This window comes from Urocampus carinirostris, chromosome 3 (assembly GCF_059441175.1).
Source record: "Urocampus carinirostris isolate Australia breed hairy pipefish chromosome 3, RoL_Ucar_1.0, whole genome shotgun sequence".
NCBI classification, from domain to species: Eukaryota; Metazoa; Chordata; class Actinopteri; order Syngnathiformes; family Syngnathidae; genus Urocampus; species Urocampus carinirostris.
In genome coordinates, this window is record NC_142351.1 from 27,928,971 (window position 1) to 27,936,145 (window position 7,175).

Sequence of the window (7,175 nt, forward strand, 5' to 3'; positions counted from 1 at the left end):
CAAATAAGTGTTTGTTGGTTGGTTAGGTAAATCAATATTGAAATGAATGTTTAAATGGTCTGCATTTATATAGGGCTTTTCAAGTCAATGAAGACCTCCCAAAGTGCTTTACAATGTGCTTCACACTTTTTCCCTTGTTCACACTAACTAACTGATAGCAGTGTCAGCCATGCAAGGCAACTACCTGCTATCGGGGGCATTGGGGTTTCAGTGTCTTGCCCAAGGACACTTTGACATATAACACAGAGGAGACGGGAATCAAACCTGTGAACTCTTGATCCCAAGATGAGCACTCTACAGAAATATAATACTTTTTAGTTCATACAAGAAAATGTTTTTTCCATGCATTGATTAAACTGACAATACTTGAGCTAGGTGTCCAATATATGCAAATTATTATGACATTTTTTTTTTTCCCCATAATTCATTTCATTTCTTTCCTTCAGCCTGATTGATTTGACACCACTATGCCGGTCACAATTTTTGTGGTCGTCTACCCGGCTTCACAGTGTCTTGAATTTGTGGAAAAGGTTGTCATTTTTGCTGGCCAATACAATGTTGTCTTCTACCACACTCAAAGCTAGTTTAAACTTCGTCAAAACAAGTTTGCAAAGCATTTACTGCGCTGTTCAGTTCTTCCATGTCCTTTTTAATTGATGACACGTCATCTGCTACAGTGGTCAGAGTTGCACTTATCTTCAGATTTGTGCGAAGAGTTCCCCATCCCTGTTCTCAGCAGTAGCAGGGTTAGCTTCAATGGCGGTCCTGGCTTTCAAATGAGTTTGAATTGTTTGTTTGCCTTTTTCCATGACACATTCACACTGCCCCAGAGGTAGTTTTTGCAGATAGTTGGTATTTCAGGGCTCAAATGTTCAGACTTGAGACTGGAGCGCAGTTAGTGTGCCGCTAACGCATGGTTCATTGAAGATATGATTCTCTGATTTCCACATTTTTATAGGGTAACCTAGGAGATGACAAAAAGAGAGGGTTCAGGGTAGGGTTTTTAGAACAGGGTGTAATTTCTTATTAGAAGTTTGGGCTATATTCCTTGTTGTGTTTACAAGTTCAATCTTTTTTGATGTCTTCTCTCCTTATTTTGACTGTCTACTAAACTGTAAAATTATCAGGGATGAAACACCCAAAATGAGGTAAACAAATAACAATACACTGCCATTATTATAAAATATGCCAGAGAACATGTTATATACCATAATTTCCAGACTATATGCCGCTACTTTTCTCACACAATTTTACAATTTGACAGAGATTTGATCTGCAACCTCAGTGGAAATGTGTAAATCTAGGCTTAAAACAAACTTCTATTCTGTAGCATATGAATAACCTTTATTTTATGTTGACGACATCTGTATATTATTTGTTATTGCAACATCCATTGCAGCCTGGTCACTCTGGAAGGGATTCCCTCATGTGTGGTCCCTTCTCAAGGTTTCTTGATTTTCCTCATGTTGAGGTTTTTGAGTTAGGGCGTGGTGCAATAATAGTCTGTGGTTTGCAATAACCTGTGGTCTGTGCAGCCCTTCGAGACTCTTTGTGATTAAGAGCTGTGCAAATAAACATGACTTGACTTGACTTGACTCGATGCAGCAAATTTATTTTTTCCTGACTGCCGCCAGGTGCGCAAGAGCAATAGAGGAAAGAGACAGGTGGTGTTGAAAAAGACATGAGTCACAACTGCAATTAAAATCATCATAGAAGATGTTCAACGTACGGTAACATGCTTCGTACTTTCATTGCGTTTGCATAAACCGACCCTCATTATACTAATCCAAAAAGAAAGGCATATAAGGCAGCGTTTAAGTTAAGAGTAATCAAGCTGGCCAATAAAGAGGGAAACAGAGCTTCTTCACATAAACTTGGCATTGATGTATTGATGGTGAGACTCTAGAAACGGTTGTGGGAAAAACTGGAGCAATGTGAACAGTCAACATAAGCTTTTAAGAGTAACAAAAGAAGAGGCCCGTACTATACACACATTTTTGAAGGCTGGGTGAGAGCAGATGGCTGAGGTGTTTCCACTGTGCACATGGGCACATGCAGCTTATAGCGATTCTTAGCTTGTGTATGTAGAAAATATGTTTTCTTTAACAATCTTGGGTGTGCCATATACTCGGGTGGAGCTTTAAGTCTGTATTTCGATCAAAGCCAGCTTCTATGGCTGGGAATTGGTGCATCGACAACTCCTCATTGGACTCAGGAGGTGTTCAAGGCATATCCCAACTGCAGGAGGCCCTTGGGATGAACTAGGACATGCTGGAGAGACAATGTCCCTTGGTTGGCTTGGGAACGCCTCAAGATCCCGTCAGACGAGCTGGATGAAGTAGTTGGAGATAGGGAGGTCCGGGCTCCCCTGTGGAGGCTGCTGCCCTGCAACTACAGCCTTGAAGAATGGAACATATTGTATGGATGCATCGATTGATTTCAGTCAAAGCTTCTATTAAAGCATGAATACTCGATTATATTTCATCTTTTTGGTTTTGGACAATCACAATAGGCCCATCTCAGATAGGATAAAGAACAGACTGCATCCAAAACCAGTGTCCTACATCACAAGGCACATCAAGAGGCAGGTGATTACTCACACTTACAAAGGCATCCTGCATTGAGTGGGAACTAATGAAAATGCTTCCTACTCTAAAGTCGGGACACATGTAAACAATTATTTCAGCATCCTTTATAGTTAATACCACTCTTGGATTGAATTCAGAGTTGCTTATTATACATAGCCGTGTTTTAACCAAACAGACAAAAAAACATGTACACCAAATATGATACGGGGATACACTTTGAAATTATCAAAAATTGTATACAAAACATATTAGTTGACCGGTATGCTGTTGGCCAAAGCACGCCTGAGCAACCTTTGTCCCGCAGGCCACATGACCATCAGGGTTTTATATATATATATATATATATATATATATATATATATATATATATATATATATATATATATATATATATATATATATATATATATATATATATATATATATATATATATATATATATATATATATATATATATATATATATATATATATATATATATATATATATATATATATATATATATATGTATATATATATTATATAATGAATAAATAAATAGGTATTTGAACAACCTGCTATTTTTATATTTTTCCCACTTAGAAATCATGGAGGGGGTCTGACTTTGTTATCGTAGGTGCATGTCCATTGTGAGAGAGATAAAAAAATCCATTATTTTAACGATTTATTTTGTGTGATATAGCTGCAAAAAATGTATTTGAACACCTTATAAAATGAATGTTAATATTTGGTACAGTAGCATTTGTTTGCTACTACAGAGGTCAAATGTTCCCTGTAGTTCTTCACCAGGTTTGAACACAGTGCAGGAGGGATCTTGGCCCACTCCTACACACATATCTTCTCTAGATCAGTCAAGTTTCTAAGCTGTCGCTGAGAAACACGAAGTTTGAGCTCCCTCCAAAGATTTTCGATTATGTTCAGGTCTGGAGACTGGCTGGGCCGTGCTAGAATCTTGATATAGTTGTAAAAGAGACACTCCTTGGTTTTCTGGATGTGCGCTTCGGGTCGTTGTCGTGTTGGAAGACCAAGCCATGACCCATATTCAATACTCTGATTGAGGAAAGGAGGTTGTTCCCCAAACTCTCACAATACACAGCCCCAGTCATTCTTTCTTTAATACAATGCACTCGTCCTGTACCATGTGCAGAAAATCATACCCAAAGCATGATGCTGTACTGTAGGGATGGTGTTCTTCGGATTGTACTCATTATTTTTCCTCCAAACACACTTAATGGAATTATGACCAAAGAGTTATATTTTGGTCTCATCTGCCCACAAAACTTTCTCCCATGACTCCTCTGTGTCATCCAAATTGTCATATGCAATCTTAAGACGTCCCTTGACATGTGCTGGTTTAAGCAGGGGAACCTTTCGTGCCATGCGTAATTTCAAATCACAATGTCTTAGTGTATTACCTACAGTAACCATAGAAACGGTGGTGCCAGCTCTTTTCAGGTCATTGACCAACTCCTGTTTTGTAGTTTCCTCACTTTTATCAGAATTCACCTTTATTAGAATCATATAGACCCCACGAGGTGATATCTATGGGGCTCTACTCCGATTAAGATTGTCTAGCATCTTCCATTGTCTAATGATTGATCCAACAGTGGACTTTTTTTTCACCAAGCTGTTTGGCAATTGCTCCGTAGCCCTTAACAGCCTTGTGGAGGTGTACGATTTTGTCTCTGGTGTCTTAGGACAGTTCTTTGGTCTTTGCCATGTTACAAGTCAAAGTCTTAATGATTGTATGGGGTGGGCAGGTGTCTTCATGCAGCTAACAACCTCAAACAGTTGCATCTGATTGAGGATGATACATGGAGTGAAGGTGACCTCTAATAGGCGGACTAACAGGTCTTTCAGGGTTAGAATTCTAATTAAGCAGCTTTCACAAAACGCATGGTTGTTGTGATTGCGAGCGGGAATGCAAAGGACACATGTATGGGCATTACTGTAAATACGATTGAATATACTTGTCTTCAAGAGAAAGTAGTAATGTTTAACAGTGAACATTTTGTAAGTGTTGGTTACTTTTACCCTCAAAAAGTGAGGCTGGAGTATGTTTATAGTGTGAACCCATGTAATAGTGTTGGGTTTTCACCGACTAACTGTCGCATTCAAATCCAGAACTATTAAAGTAATTTGATGCCAAGGGCTTGTAGAGCTGCAATCATGTTAAACAGGTAAACAGGGAACACTTTCAAAAGAAACCACCTTTGTTGTTTATTGTTTTGATGTGTGTTCCTGTTAGTTTGGGAGCTTGCTGCAGGGCTTTTTCTTGTTACTAAGAAAAGTACATGTATTGCATCGTCTTTGCCACAATATGCCGTCTGGAACAAATAGTGACCAGAGTAGGTGTAGCGTGTGATGTGATGAAAAAGGGTGAACCTACTTAAATAAAGGCAAACTGCGTAATATCTGTCCACTATATGTCGCTGTATTATGTAGTGCAACTGAAAACGAGTGCTACAAAGCACAAGGAAAAATATAAAATATGAAAACTTAACGAGACAAAGTCGCTCTTTTTTCCCCCCAAGCATTTACCTTGCTTTTTTTAGCAACAAAAATCGCTAAATTACATATAAATACAAATTGTTCATGACAAAGAATACATTGATGTATTTTCATAATCTTTTGCACTTGTTAAGGTTTGTGATGCCTCTGGGAAGAAACTGTCTCTGAGCCTGTTTGTCCTTGTTTTGAGCGATCTATAGCGCCTACCAGACGGCAACAGGCCAAAGAAACTGTGGCTCAGGTGAAGAGTCCTTTATAATTTTAACCCTTTAACATTCCGACAGCCTGCTGTTGTGTCTGCATTAGGTCACTAGTCACTGAAATATGTCATGCCACGAAACATCGGAAAGCTCAAATTCTTGGGATTTAGGATATGATGGCCATTTAGAAAGATACTGATCACAGAAACATCACAATCAGTTTGAAACGAGATACCTGAAAACTATAAAGCCGCTATATATCACCTATAATTTCTCCTGGAAGTCAGCTCATGATACGATTTCCCGCAAATATATCCAGAGAATCCAACCATGTAAAACATATAATGTAAAACACACAATAATGCTGACTATATTTCTATCTGTCTACCCTGGTTATACCCCTCAAGAGGGATGACCAACAGCAAGACAAACACATACACACAAAAAAAAACAAAAAAAAAAACCTAAAAGCATTCCTTTAATGTTTGACGAGCTTCGTTGTATCCCTCTGGCTTCATTAGTCCGTTTAATAATAGAGTCGTAAGAATATTTTCAATCGGCAGCCCGGCGGCGCAGTGGTTAGTGCGTTTGCGGCACAGATAGATAGAGATAGATAGATAGATACTTTATTCATCCCCGTAGGGAAATTCACACTTACAGCAGTCTACCCCGTTGTTCCGAGGTCATGAGATCTAACCTCCTGTGTGGAGTTTGCATGTTTTCCCCGTGCTTGCGTGGGATTCCTCAGGGCACTCCGGTTTCCTCCCACATTCCAAAAATATGCATGTCAGGTTAATTGGCCGGTCCAAATTGTCCCTAGGTGTGAATGAGCGAGTGAGTTGTCTGTCTCTTTGTGCCCTGTGACTGTCTGACAACCAGTTCAGGGTGTCCCTTGCCCACTGCCTGAAGATAGCTGGGATGGGCTCCAGCACCCCCTATTGAGGATAAGCGGTGCAGATAATGGATGGATGGATGGAATATTTTCAATACTTCTACTGAGACCCTGAACTTGTAATTGACACCTCTCTTGGGCAATTGCAAGCTTTGTTTACGATCCTTAGCCTGTAAATACCAGTGGGGCCTTCATTGAAGACAACATCATGGCCATTTCAGCTTAAACAATCTTAGCCAATAGTGGCTGATTCAAATGTGGATTGACACATTGGTTTCCCAATGAATTCCCAATGCACATACGTTTTTGGAAAGTTCTTTTATTTTATTTCTTGAAGTTATTTTGGAAAATATGAGGGAAAAAAGGTCAGCAAAGACATTTTAAAGAACATTTTTTGTTAAAGTTTACTTTGTTTAAGACTCAGAAAGAAGACTTGTTTCACTCAATCTTATGATTGCATCATGAAAACATTTGAAAATCAATTGCATTTTTGAAGGCGCGTCATTCCCGTATGTGACTGGTGATCAAAGCCGGAAGTGCGTCAGTGTCAATTCTTGTTAGGAATTCACAGACAAATGAGAAACGGTGACTCCTAAATTGCTCCCGGTGGGCATGGAAGTGCCTTACATTGTACCTATTTGGTGAGAAACTGTAATATATTTAGCACAGCATCCCTGCACTTCAAATCCAGTATTAGTCTGTTACTTGTTCAAGGGCAGCATGATTGGTAGGATGTGTTACGTTAGAAACTAATATTAGATTTTCATTCCTGAAAAAAAAAATCCAAATTAAAAAACGACATAAAGTAGATAAAGGGAACAATTAAAAGTTAGATCATGGAATTATGCACCCAGATACAGTATTCACAGACAACAAAGGACAAAAACATAGTAGGGCAACACAAAGTCAGCAAGTAAGGAACCATTCTACATTTAATTTTTTTTGCACAATAATAATTAAAAACAAAATGAGCTATTAAAGCA